General features: G+C 45.6%; 1 protein-coding gene across 2 annotated transcripts in view; it reads left to right on the top strand.

Annotated features, from left to right (window-relative positions):
* Positions 1 to 4,618: 4,618 nt before the first annotated feature.
* Positions 4,619 to 19,588, top strand: part of TRAK1 (trafficking kinesin protein 1) — a 326,839-nt gene continuing 311,869 nt past the window's right edge. For both annotated transcript variants that reach the window (XM_082258136.1, XM_082258142.1), the window contains exon 1: positions 4,619 to 4,698. The gene's annotated coding sequence lies outside the window, so the exon portion shown is untranslated. The remainder of the gene's footprint in view (positions 4,699 to 19,588) is intronic.

The raw sequence follows: 19,588 nt of genomic DNA, 5'->3' as shown, positions 1-19,588 counted from the left end.
ACACCTATGCCTGGAAGAAAGGGGAAGATGGAAGCCCTCTGTTTGAAGTGATTGGCGATCTCCTGGGCAGTGAGTGAGTTAGTGGGTGGAGGCAGTAGAGGATGAAGTAGAGAGTTGAAGGTAGAGAAGAGTTGACGGGGAGGAGATGATGAGTTGTTATTGAGAGTAATTAAATAGGTCTGCTTGGCAGTGCGCAGGCTGGAATTGTATTTTTGGAGGACACATTTATATTGGTTGAAATCTTTCTGAGACCTAGTCTTACGCCACAGGCATTCAAGAGCATGGCTATGCTTTTTCAGACTTCTAGTGTTATCTGTTTGCCAAGGTTAAAGGGGTTGGGGCCTGATTTGGTGTGTATTGAGGGGGCCAGTGTGTCCAGGGAGGCTAAAAGTGAAGTGTTGTAGACTGGATGTATTGCGAAAATGATAGAAACAATTGCTCAGTGCACTGCTGAGAAAACCTCATTTGAACTCTAGTCTGTACTGTAAGGGCATGTGCAGTGACCTGTGTTTTCCACGTTGGATCAAGACAGGGCACTGCAAGGGCGCATAGAGAACAATGTTTTTCTACATGCCTTGTTCACACCGCGATGTTGTGTAGATGATTGTTGCGATAATGAAAGCCCCTTGACCCTCATAGAGTAAGGCAGCCTTGACTGATGGGGGCATGGCTATGATCTGGGCGTGGTAACATGCAGCATGCTAAGGCTCAGGATGATTGGCTATGTGACATAAGGTGATGGGGTGGAGCCTGAATTTTATTCAAAAGTTGTTTCTGAGGTAAATTTTTTGCCTTTTAGGAATTACGACTGGAAGAGCTGCCCACCCTCCCTTGCTCTTTCTCCCTGGATGTAGCCGAGGACCCTGGACCTTCAGAGCTTTGTGCCAGAGCCAAGGGCATGTGCCCGAGCCAAAGGCATGCGCAAAAGTGATGTCAACCTGGAAGAAAGACCGGGGGAGATGGAAGCCCTCTCAGCAGTGACAGCTCGCTGCTGGAGAGCTTCGTTCTACAGTAAGTATTTGATAATAGGCAGTGGCACACCCTATTTACCCCTTGTGGTGCAGATTCCCCCTATTTAAATGATACTTCACCAAAGCCCTCTAACAGTGCTCCTATAAAAATTGTAAGAAAAATTAATACAAAAATAAAATTGTAAAAATAGTAAAAAAAAAAACTACTGACACCAGCCACTGCACTACTGACACCAATCTCTGCCGTACTGACACTGTCCATGGATCTACTGATGCCGTCAGCTACACATGCATATATGTGTTCGAGCTTTGGGGTGCACACCCTAAGGTCCTTTTCACACGGGCTTTCCGATCAGGTCCGCCTGTCAGTTTTTTTCAGACGGACCTGATCGGATGCTCCATGCCCCTTTATGGGGCAGCGGATGTCAGCGGTGACATGTCTGCTGACGCTTGCTGCTATCTGATCTGATCCTGTCCCTGAAATCCAGACTGATGGAAACCCTATTTTCCGTCCGATCGGAACAGATAGGATCGGATTATAACGGACAGGCAGTCTGTTTCAATCCGATCTCCCATAGATGAGAGCGGGGATCTGACAGGTCTGTCTCTAGTGTGCAAAACAGAGTCAGTGTGAAAGTACCCTGGTGCAATAGGCTGCACATGAATGCTTATTCATCAGTTGGGATTTAGGCCTATGCTCCTCAGCAGTCAAGTGTAACCTGTCCACATTTTATTACAGTGCAATGCACATGAATACATGTAGAAGTATGTTCACACTGGCCTGTGTTGTAAAACACAGCGTTGTAAGGGTCGTTCACACTAGCACATTTTTTTTTAACTAAATGAACTTTATTGAGATGTCACACAGACATCACATAAAATTAATTTGCCATGATCTGCATGGTGAGAGGCAGTGGATTGCATTGCACTGCACTGTTAAAAAGTAATGCATGCAGTACTTTTTCTTAGCGCAATGTGCCCACGCGCCATGGCAATGTAGTGATGTGAACCAGGCACACCAGAGATAAGGCATTTTTGCTTGTCCATGCAGTGGGACTTCCCTGAAATAGCTGCCTAACACGGTCCAACCTCATCTGATGTGAATATACCCTGACTGTGAAGGCTAATAGTTTCGGCTGGCCCGGGACCAGAACTGCGCATGCCGAGCATCACAACCATATCTTTTTACTGGCAACCTTCTCCTGTCACTGGCATTTACTGGTAGGAGAAAAGTGCCTGTTTTTTACTGGCCGCCAGTGATAATACGGACGGTTGGCCACACTGCTGTATAGCTGTGTGGTGCTTTGCACTGCCGTGCCATGACTTGTGGTGTCATCAGTGCTTTAAGTGGCCCAAAAGAGGTGGCGGTACTCTATTATAACCTATACATTTTGTGGCCCCCCACCCCACATCAGGGTCCCCACAGAGCACCCCCCCCCTGGGCTGGGACTCAAGAGCAGGGGGACTCACTGGTGGTGGCTGGTCTGGCTCTGGAGTGGGAAATATTCTTGGGGGGGGGGCAACTGAGGGCGCAGATGTCCAAAATGAGCGTACTGGTATGCTAAGGCGCATGGAGAGGTGGCGGTATGCTCAAGAGCCATATTTGGAAGTGGCGGTACTGAGTACCAGTGCATACCGGCCCACTTAAAGCACTGGGTGTCATCCAGTGTGAAAGTATACACTTCTTAGTGTTTTGACCCTTGAGGGTCCTGTCACCTCACCATGAATGACATGAAAACACAGGTCAACGTTCATAAAAAATGCACTGTGCAAGAAGGATGCACTTAAACCTGCGCAACACAACATGTTACTTTTTTTTACGCTTTTTTGCATGCTTGTTCACTTGAATGGGCTGACCTAAGCGCAACACGTGCCAAAGTAGCTCCTGCACCTTTATTTTTTGCAGTGAGCCTCATGCATTTTTTGAAATGCGCATTTTTAATGAAACAAAATGCGCACATGCTACCTGCATTTGGGGTGTCAGAATTAATCGCAGTGCATGTGTGATGCTCAGTGCCAGGACAAGGTCATCTAGAGCCCAGGGCAAACAACACAAACTGAGCACCCCCCCCCCTCAAGATGGATGAGTTTTACTGTATGCGTCCCCCCCTCCTCCCAGTATAAATCCACCCCCCTGCGGAAATCCCCCATACAGCACAAATATTTGCCCCCCAATCAATTCCCCTGAGCCAAAACAAAATTCACACCTCCTAGCACAAGTCCTCTACCCCTAAAATTCCCCCTCCTAGTACATATCTTCTCCTTCCCACTTCAAATCCCCCCTTGCAGCACAGAATCCCTCTCCTAGCACAAATCTTCCCCCCATCCCCCCTCCCAACGAAAATCCCCCGAAAAAAAATTACTAGTCTTAGCACTCCCCACCCCTCCAATTTCCCATTCTGGAACAATACTTACCTCCTGCCACCCTCCAAATTCCTCCTTCCAACATATTCCCCTCCCCCCAATCTCCTTGTGGTTCCCCCCTATCTCACATTATACCACAGTGCCCAGGGCAGCCTCCCTCCTGCCCACCCCTTGTCCCGGCCCTGGTGATGCTCATTTTGACGTGTTGTCATGAACGCCAAGGTGTAAAGGCCCGTACACACGTACCGATTGTCGGCCGTAAATATTCGGCCACCGACCGATCGGCCGATTGTAGGCTTGTTAGTATGATGCTTCCGACAGCCGACAGCGCATTTTCGGCTGAACAGAATCTGGCGTGCAGACTTTAAAATTTTTGTTGGCCGTCACCAGAACGGCCGATTGTTCGCCAGTCAGTACAGAATTCGGCCGACAATCAGCAGATTTGCAAGACTGGGCATGCTCAGAGAAGAAAAAACACAAGGAAAGTTAACCATCACATGACATCACTTCTGCAGTTGGCTGTTGTTGGCCTTCAAAATTCGTGTGCAGTCTTTTGCAGTTTTCAACAGACAAGACAGCCCTAGACAAAAGACGGCCGATCACTACGTGTGTACGGGGCTTAAATGGGCAAAAAAATGCACAATAAAACCAACACACATGTATTTTGAAGTTTTTACATGCAGCATGACGTGACAGGACCAATAATTGTGAAGTTCCTCGCCATCTAAATGAATCCAATAGAAGAGTCAGTAGCCCAAGCTGCTCTGCCTCCGGTTGCCTGGATACCGATAAGGCGTGGCCTCGGGTCTCCTACGGACCGATCTCCGCCCACTTTGCCCCTGACAGCCGGTTGAGTGTGATGACGTCACCCTTCCTGCAGCATGTCAGACGGGTGAAGCATGGAGAAGGGGATAGTAGGTGGTGTGTAGGACGGTGGTGTGCTCAGTCCATACAGAGGGGGATCCTCTCTTCTCTCCTCCCCCATCACACAACGGACGCCCCTTTTCTCTGCTCTGCATCCTGTTACAGCCCTGGGACGGAGCCAGGGGCGGGAGAAGAGAAGACACCGGCCGGCAGTTGTGGATTACACGGGTTGGACTGTGATCGGGAGTGCCGTGTTCAGTGATCGGGGATAGAATACCGAGAGACCTACTGACACCCATCAACCGGGACACTCCGTGTGTACATATCATATCCCCCCTCCCCCAGGACTGCAGGAGGCGGGCGGCCATCACACATCCCCCAATAATACCTTCTGCCTGGGAGCATTCATATTACATTGGATCTATGTACAGGACTATCCTTCCTGGAGATCTCTCTACACCGGACACTCACACACACATCGACCATTGCTGCTAAATCGGTGAGTTCTCTCTACTCTTCTCTACTGATCAGCCTGACTTCTATAATATACTGTCACCTCTATCAGACAGCACTTCTGTGAGGACTCTTCTACTATACTTCACACAGATCCCATCCTTCCATACATCAACAGATCCCATCCTCCCATACATCAACAGATCCCATCCTCCCATACATCAACAGATCCCATCCTCCCATACATCAACAGATCCCATCCTCCCATACATCAACAGATCCCATCCTTCCATACATCAACAGATCCCATCCTTCCATACATCAACAGATCCCATCCTTCCATACATCAACAGATCCCATCCTTCCATACATCAACAGATCCCATCCTTCCATACATCAACAGATCCCATCCTTCCATACATCAACAGATCCCATCCTTCCATACATCAACAGATCCCATCCTTCCATACATCAACAGATCCCATCCTCCCATACATCAACAGATCCCAACCTTCCATACATCAACAGATCCCATCCTTCCATACATCAACAGATCCCATCCTTCCATACATCAACAGATCCCATCCTTCCATAGATCAACAGATCCCATCCTTCCATACATCAACAGATCCCATCCTTCCGTACATCAACAGATCCCATCTTTCCGTACATCAACAGATCCCATCTTTCCATACATCAACAGATCCCAGCTTTCCATACATCAACAGATCCCAGCTTTCCATACATCAACAGATCCCATCCTTCCATACATCAACAGATCCCATCCTTCCATACATCAACAGATCCCATCCTTCCATACATCAACAGATCCCATCCTTCCATACATCGGCCAATCAGAACCTTCTTTACATCAACAGTTTAGATACTTCTATACATCAAAAGATCAGATCCTTATATTCAACACAGATCACATCCGATCCTTTCATACATCAACAGATCAGATCTTCCTATACACCAACAGATCACATTCTCTGATACATCATCAAATCCAATCTTCCTTTACAGATTAGATCGTATTATACATAACATAGTGAATCCTCCTATACATAGCAGATCACATTGGACCTTTCTCTGCATAACAGATCCGATCTTCCTATGCATAGTAGGTTGAGTTTTTACTACATATAGCATATTAGATCCTCTTATACATAATGGATCAGATCTAACTATACATAATAGGATCAGCTGCAATCCATGGGTGACAATCAGATCTGTTTCCTGTCATGTTATTTTCATGCTCCATGCAGCATTCTATTTTGGTCTGATGCTGAAGTGCATTTTGCTTTCTAAGTCTTCATGCAGGAATAGCCTCCCCTGGAATAAACAAGGCCAAATGTTGTGCTGTCATGACTCCCAAAGGCTTGTTTTCATCCCGATGGCTCTAGATGTGTCCTGAAATCAAAGGGTTAAATAGAATAACATCTGCAGTGTATTATATTGCATCCCCATCATAGAATTGATATCTTTATTTACATATGGAAGTTTGCATGTGGTAGTGGTGACAGCATAAAACACACGGCCAGGTTTTTTTTCTTTAATTTGCATGAGATTTCACTGAGGGCGATGGATCTGATTTATGTCAGGTGATGTCTGTAAGGACAGACAGGTATCTGGATGATGTATAAAGAGAGGCCAGGTGGAAGATTGTGTTTACAATTGTTCCAGAACCATGGTCTGTGATCTGTGGAGTGACTGCTTGTTTGTAGATAGTGACCTCCATTATTCCTTTCGGAGATGTCCTCAAGGTGAATGGATACCTACAAGGACGTGTTGATGTTGTGTATGACAGGCCCTCAGGTTTTCCTGGATTGTGTTCCTTGTATTGTTGGCAGACAGTATAAACTCTGTGTAATCAGTATGAACTTGTATGATTGCACAACACAAGCAATGTGCGCTTTGTAGCCGGGAGATTTCATTTTGTATTGCTCATATTAAGTGACCTTTCTTTTCCTTATGGATGTATATTAAAAAGAATTCCAGGAATATAAAAAGAGTGTTGTAGATACCCCTAGAAGTTTGTCTCGTAGTAGTGTGACAAATGTCAGATCTTGGCCGCAGAGTCTTGTACGTGTCTGTAAGGTGGATATGAATTGGTCACAACTCTGACTCAAGCATCTTCACTGTAAAGTGGTGGAGTTTATAACCAGAGAAGCTGTTTGGAGGAGTTGGGAAAGAGTAGTGATGAGCTTGGGCGTGTTTGCATGCCCATTGAACCCTTCTGACCAAGCCCACCAAAAAGCTGTTCTACTCCCACCGCAGATAATTGGCTTGTTACAAGTGACAGCATTTTGGCAGACTTGGTCACATGGGTTCTTATAAACATCCAAACCTACCCAAGATAATTCCTGTTCCTGAGGAGCTTAAAGTGGAGTTCCGGCCTTAAATACCTGTTTTAAGTAAAAATACCCCTATAATACTAATCCATTGCCCTTTACAGAACAGCTATTCTCATACTTACTAGGTATACGGTATTGGATTTTAGTTAAAATCTTACTTTTAAAAACGCTGTCTGGGTGCGGCCATCTTGGATGTGGGCATCTGAAGCCACAGTGTAATCTGCTGTGTCCTTCCTGATTCCAGGGAGTGTTCTGGGAGTTCTTCCTGATTCCAGGGAGTGTTCTGGGAGTTCTTCCTGATTCCAGCCTCCTGGGAGTGATGACAAACGGCTCCCAGGATGCAATGCAAAGGCGGAAGTGATGTCAGTGGCTGTGGCCACAGAGGGGGGAGAAGGAGGAAGTGCAATCAAAAATGCCCTGAAAAAAGGGTAAGGGACCCCCGAAAAAAATTGAAAATGCCCAATTGTTGATCAGCATAGTGAGCACTCCAGAAATCACTAAAGTTGCAAAATAGGCCGGAACTCTTTAAAGCCGTATTCAATCCCCCCATGTTTTTTTTTTTCCTCCTACCTGTGATGCTGCGTTCTTTTCAAAACTCATATCTCCCCCCCCATAGTGAATCCAGCATTGTCCTGCTGCCATCTGCTGTTGGGGTGACATATATTAGGTTCTACACACACTAGGTCATACACATACGCCATTATTTTCCTCTTCCAGGTGCAGGCAACCACCCTTCCATTGCTCTATGTTTCTGATCCTCATGGGATGCAAATATCCCAGGAGCCTACAAGACCAGGGACACATCATTCAGATCTAAGCCAGAATTGTGGCGAGGCGTGGGGCCAGAAAATTAAAATGAACACAGGAACAAAAACCAGCAATTCCTTGGTGTGCAGAGATTTTTAACACAACAAACCCCCCTTTGGGAAGTTAAGTTCCACTTTAGAGATGAATGTCACCCCCAATGTTTTCTTTTTTTTTTCTCCTGGGTTATCCACAAAAAACATAGGTGTTATGTAGTAGGGCTGCACGATATTGGGTAAAAAATCACATTGCGATATTTTTTCCCCAACGAGATATATTGCGATATTACCCACCTCTTCCTGGTGTACATGGTACAGTCGCCTCCCCTCCGTATTTGGTAACTTCTTGGCAGCCTCGGCCCACGTGCGGAGCTCCCTCCGCCCTCTTCTGTTTGTCCCTCATGATCGGGCTGTGAAGTCGGATCTCCCGGAGGGAGGGGGAATCTCTCTGGCTGGGGGCAGGCTGAAACGCAGGAAGTGGGGGTAACGCTGGGAGTTGTAGTCCTCTCCACCAGGCAGCTCCTTCACACTGGAAGCACACTCCCAGTCCCCACAATACACCTCCGCCCCATAGCACAGCGAACCAATCACGTCGTGAGTAGCAGCACAGCGAACCAATCAGGTGTGCAGGCACGCGCGATTGGTTCCCTGTGCCGCTGCTCACCGCTCAGTCAGGAGAACTGCAGGACGGACATAACATTCGGGACGGTCGGGCTATATTCTTCTACCTACCTTCACTGTGAGTCCCCAATATCGGCTGATCCGGCGATGTGAACATTGCCCACGCCCGCAGCACGATATTCGATGTTACATCGAATATTGTTCAGCCCTATTATGTAGTGATCTTCTGTTTACAGCTTGATTTTCGCTGATGTCATCAGGAGCCAGCTGTATCTTTCAGGTTCTTGCAGTCTCCCCCTTCTCCCCGGTGCAACATCATCGGGGGGGGGGGGCTCTAGCTGCAAGAACCAGGAAGAGACATCTGCCCACCCTTCCTTCCCCGATGGAACACTGGCGCATGCCTGTAGAGTACCCCAAAGCCTCCTGAGATGTATGATGTGGGGTATCCCAGGAGGCTTACAGGCTCCTGCATACATCGTTCTCAGCTAGGCCAGAATCCAGGAAGTGTGGGCCCCTGAAAAATGGGGTCTGATTCCGAAAAAGGAGGGGGGATAGGGGTTAGATGACAAAAAGTGGTTGGAGGTCCGTTTTTTATTTTGTTTTTGAATTGTCTCAAAGATGCCACGCAATCAACAATTAACTCCAAAATTGAAAGAGGTCCTATTTACTTTCACTTTCCTTATCACTGATTTGGCGGTTTGTCGAATCTGTCACAATAGCACTGTACTGTAAAAGTGTCTAAATTAAGAACTCTTTGACGTTGTCCCATGTGTCAGTACTACAATAGAAAGTTACAGGACAGGATTTTTAGGAGCTTAGTGTATAGCTTCCAACTACATGCACACTGCTATAATATGTCACAAATGCCTTATTAGATCTCCCCATATGTATTTTAACAGGTTGCTTTAGATCAGGCATCACTAAATGGCGGACCGGGGTCCGGATCCGGACCCAGTTAATGTCTCATCCAGACCCCTGCGGTCCCACCCTTTGTTCTGCCCACAGCCATCACCACTGCCAGTCTCACAGAGCCAACAGCTGGAGGCAGGACAGCTATAGACAGAGGACGGGGGCTATCCAAGTTAACAAGCAAGTGATTGGTTGCGAGGATACAGGGTGGCCATCGCACAAACGTGATTCGGACCTCTGCTGGAAGATTATTTTATTGATTGGACCTTTGTAAATTTTAATTCAATACCCCTGCTTTAGATGCTAGAGTGTTTGTCCGTCACATTGTAAAAGGCAAAATCCATAGAAGGCATAGAGAAGTCTTTGAGTGCAATATTTGAATTTGCTTCTCTGACACTTGACCCTACCGTTGTGGTTGTAGAGGGTAAGGATTCTTATGACTCTTGTAATGGGGCATGTCTGTCCTGTCAGTCATTGAGTTGGAGCAGAAGGGAGACATTATGTCACCATTATAGGCCTGGCAGCTTTTTTTTACAGTGGGATTACTAAAGCTGTGCACTTTTCTGGCCAGTTGCTTAATCGTTTTAGAAAAACTCAACTAAGGTAAAAAGTTACATATTGTTAGTTCAGCATTTCATATTTCTGGTATCTTATACATCAGGGATTCCCAAACTACGGTCCTGCAGCTGTTGCAGAACTACACATCCTAATAGGCATTGTAAAACTCTGACATTCACATACATGACTAAGCATGATAGGAATTGTAGTTCCTGAACACCTGGAGGGCCGTAGTTTGGGGATCCCTGTTGTACATAATTAGGGCTCTGCAGCCTAGTCTAAAGCATGCTGAGCTTTGCAGCTCCTAAGGCCCCATTCACACTTAGCGATTTGGAATCATGGGCTTGGGCCTGGGATTCCAAATTGCGCTAAAATCGTAGCAAAATTTTCAACCAGCTTTTAGGTGACATCCATTTCTAATGGCACCTCAAACAGGGTTTTGCTACGTGACAAAATGCATGTGTAAAACTGTGCCTGGGAATGCGTGTTCCCGCTATGTGTAATGTCACGGGGCCTAAAGCTGGCAATAGACAGAGCAAATTTGGACCACTTCCTGATGAACTGGCAAAACATCCTATCCCTAGGTGGTCCTGTTGACACCTTACTGCTGGAAATCCTTCGATCTGAAACGTAAAGAAGCCAGGGGGAAATATTTTGGCCAAACTGACTGCATCCAGTCAGATACCACCATATTTTGTGTATTCTGACATAGATGATGACAGTTAGAATACAATGACTGGCAGGATAATTTTGTTCATCCACCCTTTTTAGTGTAGAAGGAAAAAGAAGAGAGAGGGGTGGGGGTAAGGGGAGCATGTGTAGTAGAATACAAAATCCCAGTTTGAGTGGTTAGCGATGAGTAGTCGGGCAGTTAAAGTGGAGTTCCACCCATTTTAGTAACTTTAGATGTATGTAATCCCCTTTAAAATGACTTTTACCAATGGAAACTTTTTTTTTTTTGCTAGTAAATACCTTGTTTTCTCTTTATTCATCCTCTCCTCACTTCCGGGTCCGATCGGCGATTACGTCATTCGGCGATTCGCAGGGAGTGCTGGGATGTTTTTCCTGGCATGAAATCTTGTATTATTACACAGGAGCTGATCTGTAGTGTTTGTATTGAGGCCGCACTCTGCCCCGCCTCTGCCCCGCCTCCTCTCAGTGAGCTCAGTGAGGTTATAATGCTTTCAGTCCTCGCTCACTGAGAGGAGGCGGGGGGAGGCGGGGCAGAGCACGGCCTCAATACAATACATACAGTACAGCTCACTGAGAGGAGGGGGGGCGGAGGCAGGGCAGAGTACGGCCTCGATACAAACAGTACAGATCAGCTCCTGTGTAATAATGCAAGATTTCATGCCAGGAAAAACATCCCAGCACCCCCCGCGAATCGCCGAATGACGTATTTGCCGACCGGACCCGGAAGTGAGGCGAGGATGAATAAAGAGAAAATAAGGTATTTACTAGCAAAAAAAATAAGTTTACATTGGTAAAAGTCGTTTTAAAGGGGATTACATACATCTATGTAATCTAAGTTATTAAAAATGGGTGGAACTCCCCTTTAAGCTGCAGCCTGGGGCAGGTAGGGCCGCCCAGGAATTTATAGGCTGTATAGTTATTATTTCTGGCTTGGAGAGGAGTTTGAATACTAACAGTAAGCAATGGAGTGACTAGTATTGTGGAGAGAAAAAAAAAATTCTAGGCAATAGAACTACATTTGTTCCTCCTTTTGTATCAGTGCAGAGATTTGCTCTTCCATGGTTCAGAGTTCACAAATTTTCAAGAACCATAGACTTGTACATAGAATTGTACCTCAATATTGACCAGCAAAGTGGTGAGCGATTTGGAAATATTTTGTTTAGGATGGAGGATACACGATGCCAATGAGAGGTAATCATGGACCCTTATTCTTGGATTGCATTAGATATTAAAGTCTTATGGACCTACAACAGGATTTTGGTCTATTTCTGCAGGGATGGTGTCCCCTTACCACTATAGCAAATATGAAAGATTATGGAGAATGGAGTATGACTTGGAGAGGCCATGTCTTGATAGTTCTCCTAAGAAGCATAATTCCTGAAAGGTGGAAGTGTCTGGTGTTGTGTCTTTAGTTATGCCAAGCACACACAATGAGAAAATCAGACGGAAAAATAACACAATCGGAGCAATTGTACGTTAAAGCGGAGTTCCGGGCACAAAATCAACCTTTTTTTTTGTGCCCATCCGCTTGGTCTCCTTCACCTGAAAAGGAATTGGATAGTTAGGTATATATTTTTTTTTTTTTTACTCACCTTGTAATTGTAGATAGAAAATACTCATCTATTCTTCACTTCCTCCCTCTGTGCCGCGGCTCCGCCGTCACTTCCTGGCTTGCAATGATTCCTGGGAGCTGAACATCATCGCTCCCAGGAATCAATGCGACGGCACCGGCCCCGCTCTTCACTTCCGGGGCGATGCCGCATTCCCTGCTAAACAGCTTCTGGGCATGCCCAGAAGCTGTGGAGGAATGCGGCGACGCACCGGAAGTGACGAGAGGGGCCGGTGCAGGCGCATTCTGGGAGAAGAGGACGCGGAAGAAGACGCAGAAGAGGATCGCGCCGGCTTCAGCTGCCCACAACAGAGATGGCAACGCTAGAGAAGAAATTTTATAAGTGAGTATTTCTTCTTGCAGGTAAGTGCGAACCTGGACAGATCAGAGGCTATCCAATGTGGAATGTACTAGCCCTGACTGTCCCGGGGGTATGCTCATTGAAAAAATGTTTCTGTACCCGGAACTCCACTTTAATTCCTTTTCTTGCTTTCGAGAGCAGATCACAACAGTCCTTGCGACAATATCAGAAGGGACAAGCATGGAATTTTTTTCTTGTAAGATAACGGAATAAACGATTAATCATAGTAAATAGTATTAATGCGAAAAAAAAAAATCGAGTGACCAAGACCGGGCATGCACAGAATCAAAAGAATACAATACATTACATTGCATTTGAAGTTGTATTCTGTCTAAGGCTGGTTTCACACGGCTTTGTCCGTAGTCCGCATCTGCCTGCTCAGCAGGGGATTCCCCTCTGAGCTGGGGGATGACGGGTCCACATAGCGGAGCAGACATGGATAGAGGGGTTGTCAGATGGAAAGAGACTGCCTGTCTGCTTCCATCCAACTGTCATCTGATCCGATCCGCTCGTTTTGGCAGACCGGATCGGATGACAGCAGTTGTCAGCTCCATAGAGAGCTATGGATGGTTTGGTCAGGTCCAACTAAAAAACTGACAGGCAGACCTGATCGGAAAGCCTGTGTGAAACCAGCTGAGCAAGAATTTTCGTAATTTTAGTAACCTATTTGTTTTCGCTAAAACTAGCATGCAATTAAAAACTAAACGATCATTTGTTCGATATTCTCATCATGTGTATGAGGCTTAGCAGGGATGAGAAACTAACAGATCCATTAAAAAAAAAAAAAAAGCAGCACACACTACACATATTACACATAACAAGGCACACATTTAACCCCTCACCACCCTAGATGTTAACTCCTTCCCAGCCAGTGTCATTAGTACAGTGACAGTGTATGGTATTATCACTGATCACTGTAATAATGTCACTGGTAATGTCAGTGGCAGTTAGTCAGTTCACCCAAGTGCCAGTTAGTGTCAGATTGCTTGCAGCACTACTGCAGTCCCATTATAAGTCGCTGATCACCACCAGTAAAAAAAAAATATATAAAAATATAAAAAAAATACAAATTCCAGTATACATTATATACTATAAGTTGTAGCTGCTATAAATTTTAAAATATTGGATATGAGTTATAGCAAAAAGTAAAAAAAAAAAAATTCTCAAAACTTTTTCATTTTTTTATTTAAAATCACAAAAAATAAAAAACCCAGTGGTGATCAAATATCACTAAAAGACCGCACAATTACCAGTCAAAGTAGCACAGTGCTGAATAGCAAAAAATGACCTGGCCGTGAAGGGGGTAAAATGTTCCTGAAGCTCAAGTGATTATAGAGCATTTGAATGACATTCTTCATATCCATGAATGTAAGGCCCCTTTCACACACTCCGTCCGTCGGACGGAGTTCGTTTTTCTCAGCAGGGGGATCGATCCGCAGATCCCCCCGCTGAGCAGGAGGATGACAGCTCTGTCTCCGCGCTGTCTGCGGAGACACAGCTGTCAGTTCCCCATTCAGCTCTATGGTGGAAATTGGATGGGAGCGGACCGTCGGTCTGTTCTAATCTGATCCGATCCGCTGGACGGATGGAAAATAGGGTTTCCATCTGTCCAGATTTGACTGATCGGGTGTCAGTGGACATGTCTCCGCTGACATCCGATGCCCCATAGGGATGCATGGGGGGACCGTTCAGACCACCAAAAGAACGGACAGGCGGATCTGAATGGTCCACCTGTGTGAAAAAGCCCATAGAATTTTCATAGGAAAGTCTACTAGAGTATGGCCAGTTGGGTCCTCAAGGTCTGGTATAAAATAGTGGATGGCCAGTTGGGTCCTGAAGGTCTGGTATAAAATAGTGGATGGCCAGTTGGGTCCTCAAGGTCTGGTAGAAAATAGTGGATGGCCAGTTGGGTCCTCAAGGTCTGGTAGAAAATAGTGGATGGCCAGTTGGGTCCTCAAGGTCTGGTATAAAATAGTGGATGGCCAGTTGGGTCCTCAAGGTCTGGTAGAAAATAGTGGATGGCCAGTTGGGTCCTGAAGGTCTGGTAGAAAATAGTGGATGGCCAGTTGGGTCCTGAAGGTCTGGTAGAAAATAGTGGATGGCCAGTTGGGTCCTCAAGGTCTGGTAGAAAATAGTGGATGGCCAGTTGGGTCCTCAAGGTCTGGTAGAAAATAGTGGATGGCCAGTTGGGTCCTCAAGGTCTGGTAGAAAATATTGGATGGCCAGTTGGGTCCTGAAGGTCTGGTATAAAATAGTGGATGGCCAGTTGGGTCCTGAAGGTCTGGTATAAAATAGTGGATGGCCAGTTGGGTCCTGAAGGTCTGGTATAAAATAGTGGATGGCCAGTTGGGTCCTGAAGGTCTGGTATAAAATAGTGGATGGCCAGTTGGGTCCTGAAGGTCTGGTAGAAAATAGTGGATGGCCAGTTGGGTCCTCAAGGTCTTGTAGAAAATAGTGGATGGCCTGTTGGGTCCTCGAGGTCTGGTAGAAAACCCGGGTTACCAATAAACTGGTATAAGAATGAAGCCCCTTCCCTATTGGGGATTATCATTTGGTCTCAGGAAATTACCAGCAGACGTTATTTAGTGATTTAGTGTCTGTTATTCATGAACTATCCATGGTAGGCTCAAAGCGTAATTTGTATTATATTTGCTTTAACATTTGGCAGTTAAAACCACAATATAGTCCCCTCAGGCTTAACAGAAAATGGCTACAACAGTTTGGCCTGGGGGTATAGAAAAATGCTCTGTCACACAATTTGAAGTTTGGGGGTGGGGCTTTTTTTTTTTTTGCACTCAGATGCCAGAATACAGCATTTCACCTTTTAATGACATAACAAATCCACAACTTTAAAGTGGAACTTTACCTGTAACAACTTGATTGAAAAAATTGTTCTTTAGCAAGGAACATACATTCCACATTAATAATCCTGCTGCCAAAATCATTGTGTTCTGTAAATAGCCTCCATTGCGCCTGCTTCTTCTTGCTTTTGGCTGCCATTTTTCTGAAGCCCAGAGCCCCTGAACAGCAGTAAATCATAAAGCAGAACTAAACCCAATGATTTAAAAAAGAAAAAAAAAACAATGATATTGCTGTCACATTTGTTTTTGTCCTATATATATATATATATATATATATATATAATATGTGTGTGTGTGTGTGTGTGTGTGTGTGTGTGTGTATATATATATATATATATATATATATATATATATATATATATATATATATATATATATATATATATATATCTCTCATTTCAAAATTGTCGCTCTTTTTTTGTTTATAGTGCAAAAAATAAAAGTCGCACAGGTGATCAAATACCATCAAAAGAGAGCTCTTTTTGTGGGGAAAAAAGGACATCAATTATATTTGGGTACAGGGTCACACGACCGCGCAATTGTCAAAGTAACGCAGTGCTGAATCGCAAAAAGTGGCCTGGTCATTAAGGGGGAAAATCTTCCGGTCCAGAACTGGTTAATATAGATAACAGTGAATTCGCCCTTTTATGCTCTCCATACACACAGCAATTTCAGGCACTTTCCAACTTTCTATAGTTAAAGAAAATTTAGAGATCAGGGTAAGTTGCCACCACTAGTTTCAGTCCTATCATTGTTTTGTAAGGAATCTTTGGTGCTAAGCTGCCATTCACATTGAGTGCAGCTTTGAAACCGTGCGATTTTACCTGAAATCGCAGTCTTTAAAGCTTCATCTCATTGCAACTTTGAAGACATCTGTGCAGCTTCATGCACAGATGTCTATTAAAGTCGCACTCGAAATCGACAAAATTTGTGCATGTACTACTTTTTCAAATCGATGCGGCACTGCAAAGTCGGCGTTGCATCAATTTGAACACTGCCATTGCCAGCAGTAGGATGTGCTTGTCATGCGATTTGACCTGTCAAATCCCTCCAGTGTGAACGAGGTTTAAAGCAGAACTTCACTCTCTCAATTAACATGATCTATTTTTAATCCTTATGCTGCCAGCATTGGTAAATAGGGAAGTATATTATATTTACTTGTTTTAAACTTTTTTTTTTTTTTTTTACATTTCTTCACTTGCTTCCTGGTTTCCAGGCCTTGGCAAATGATGTCCTATATCCCAAGAGTCTTCAGAAGGGGAGGAGCCATTTTCATAGCTAAGCACACCTGCCTGCATGTCAAAGCTAAGGACAGATGGATTCCAGGAAGTAAATGCTACATGAATCCTCTGCCCTTACAGCAGGGCTTGACAAATTTCCTTTAAATCTAGGAGCCAGCTGAAAAAGTTAGGAGCCAGTTTTTTTTTTTTTTAAGATAATCAAGCTTTATTTTTAATGACCCCCCCCCCCCCCCTCTCTAATGTAGGCTTCTGTTGAAGGGGCATGACTGAAAATGGAGCGCTGACTGGTGTGTTTTAGCGGTGGAGGGAGGCATTCCCCCCCGTCAGAACACAATAGCACTAACATTGGATAGTAGTTAGTACAGCAAACTCCTTGCGATCGCCTCCGTTTTTTTTTAATGAAAATAAACTGCTAGTGTGTACTAGGCTTGAGCCTCTGATTGGGTATTTTTGGGTATACACTGTGTATAAAATTGGTGCCCCAGGTTTCATGTGCTGTGTACAAAGCTCAGAAAGAGAGGAGATCTCAGGTGTGCAGGCATGGCCAAGGGAAGGCGCAGGTGGAGCTGCCCCCTTGGCACAGAACATCAGACAGAAAACCTGTCAGTCATTTCGTTACCCCCCCAGATGGTATGAATCGGGTAGTGGCACCCCTTCCCCCCCCTTCCCCCCCTTCCCCCATCAGATCTTACCTGGGAGATAACCCATTTTCCTTCACATCAGCAGCTGCATTGATCTCCTAATCCTCCCAGATATCGAAGCTCAGGTACTTCTCTCCTCTCTGCAGCAGAAGAGGGATGGTGGTTGTGAGAATGAGCTTATTACCCCCCCCCCCCCCTCAGTTCCCAGCACCTGCTCTCCTTCCCTTTCCATCTGCTGACCTCCACCACCCTACTGGAGCAGGGCGCTCTGTGCCAGGAAAGCACCGACTCTGGGCCCCCACGTCCCTGAGCCGGGCTACCGCCTCCCTTGGCCTACTCTAGCAACACCCTGGGGGACGGTGGCAACAGCAGCAGCGATGATGATGGGCTGCCAGGAATCTCCTATCTCCAGCTCAGCCTGCTCTAGCAATACCCTGGGGAATGGTGGCAGCAGCAGCACGGATAATGGGCCACCGGTGATCCCAAGCTGGACTGCACTCTGCTGGACGCTCACTTCTCCCGCTGTGTCTCTTCATGCTTCATCCCCGGGTCGTCTTTCTCCCCGCTGCCACTGCTAATCACATTCCCTATACAAGTGAATATGCAAGGAAAGGTGGGTAATGGCACTGCTCTTAATATATAAACAAAAATGGTGCTAATATGTAAATACGTCACCAGGAAGAAAAATAAACGAAAGAAGTAAAAATTAAAGTCACCATAATGAAAATATATCATAAAGAGTAAATTTAAAATCAAAACCATATATTAGGTGTGCAAAAACACACAAACTGTGCAAATCATTAATGGTGCAAAATACGCCAAAAAAGTGCAAGTGCTAGACTCAGGCCCCTTTCACACATACGGTCCGTTCAGTTCATCAGTTCAGTCACGTCAAAATGTATCAGTTTTCCATCCATTTTTCATCAGTTTTTCGTCAGTTGTCATCAGTTTTTCGTCAGTTGTTATCCATTTTTCATCCGTTGTCATCCGTTTTTCGTACGATCCGTTTTTTTGATGGATGAAAAATAGGGCATTCATCCGTTCAAAAAAACAGACATTGACGGAAGCGGATGAAAACGGATGTTAACTGATGATCATCCGTTGTCATCCGTTTTTACATAGAGATGCATTGATGTCCGTTTTTCTTCTGTCAACGGATGGATGAAAAACGGACAAACGGACCGTATGTGTGAAAGGGGCCTTAGGCCCCTTTCACACTTAGGCTCCTTTCACACGGCCGCTCCGTGTGAAAGGTCCGCTGCGGGACTTTTTTTTTTTTTTCCCACGGAGCGGATGACATTTCTGTCATCCGCTCCGTGTGCCCGCATATCATCCCATCCGTTTGCGGATGATATGCGGACATAATGTATGTCTATGGCACTGCGGATGTCAGCGGATGACACCGCTGACATCCGATTTTCCTTCCTTTCCGTTTTTTTCACGGAAGGAAAAATAGGGTTCTGTTCCGTTCATAAAAACAGAACAGAACTGACAGGAGGAAAATCGGGTGTCAGCGGATAGTATTCCGCTGACATCCGCAGTGCCATTCACTTACATTGATGTCCGCAAATCATCCGCAAAAAAATAGGATGATTTGCGGACACACGGAAAGCAGCGGAGCGGCCGTGTGAAAGGAGCCTGAAGGTCCGTTCAGTTCATCAGTTCAAGCACGTCAAAATGTATCAGTTTTTCATCCGTTGTCACCCGTTTTTCATCCGTTGTCATCCGTTTTTCGTCCGATCCGTTTTTTTGACGAATGAAAAATAGGGCATTCACCCGTTCAAAAAAACGGACATTGACGGAAGCGGATGAAAACGGATGTTAACTGATGATCATCTGTTGTCATCCGTTTTTACATAGAGATACATTGAAAAACGGACAAACGGACAGCATGTGTGAAAGGGGCCTTAGTGGGGAAAAAAAAGACACACACACACACACACACACACACACACACACACACACACACACACACAGGACCACCACGAGACACAAAACAGGGGCTGCGGGCATGGCACAGGTGATGGTACGGAGATGGTACAGGAGATGCAGTGCTGCGGGCATGGTACAGGACATTCTCCTGTACCATGCCCGCAGCACTGCACGAGGAAATGCAGAGGCTGCGGAGGAGTCTCACTTACCTCTCAATGAGGGGTCTTACATTTAAAAATGGCGCCGCCCGGCGCCAACATGTCGCCATGCATGCGCCGCCGATGCTCGGGAAAGGCTGTACACGTTCAGCTATTCCTGGGCAGATGGCGCATGCGCGGTGACGTGTTGGC

Source organism: Pelophylax lessonae, assembly GCF_965119305.1.
Source record: "Pelophylax lessonae genome assembly, chromosome: 5".
In the NCBI taxonomy this organism is placed as follows: Eukaryota; Metazoa; Chordata; class Amphibia; order Anura; family Ranidae; genus Pelophylax; species Pelophylax lessonae.
Note: the sequence above shows the minus strand (reverse complement) of the source record. Positions and strands in the feature narration are given on the sequence as shown.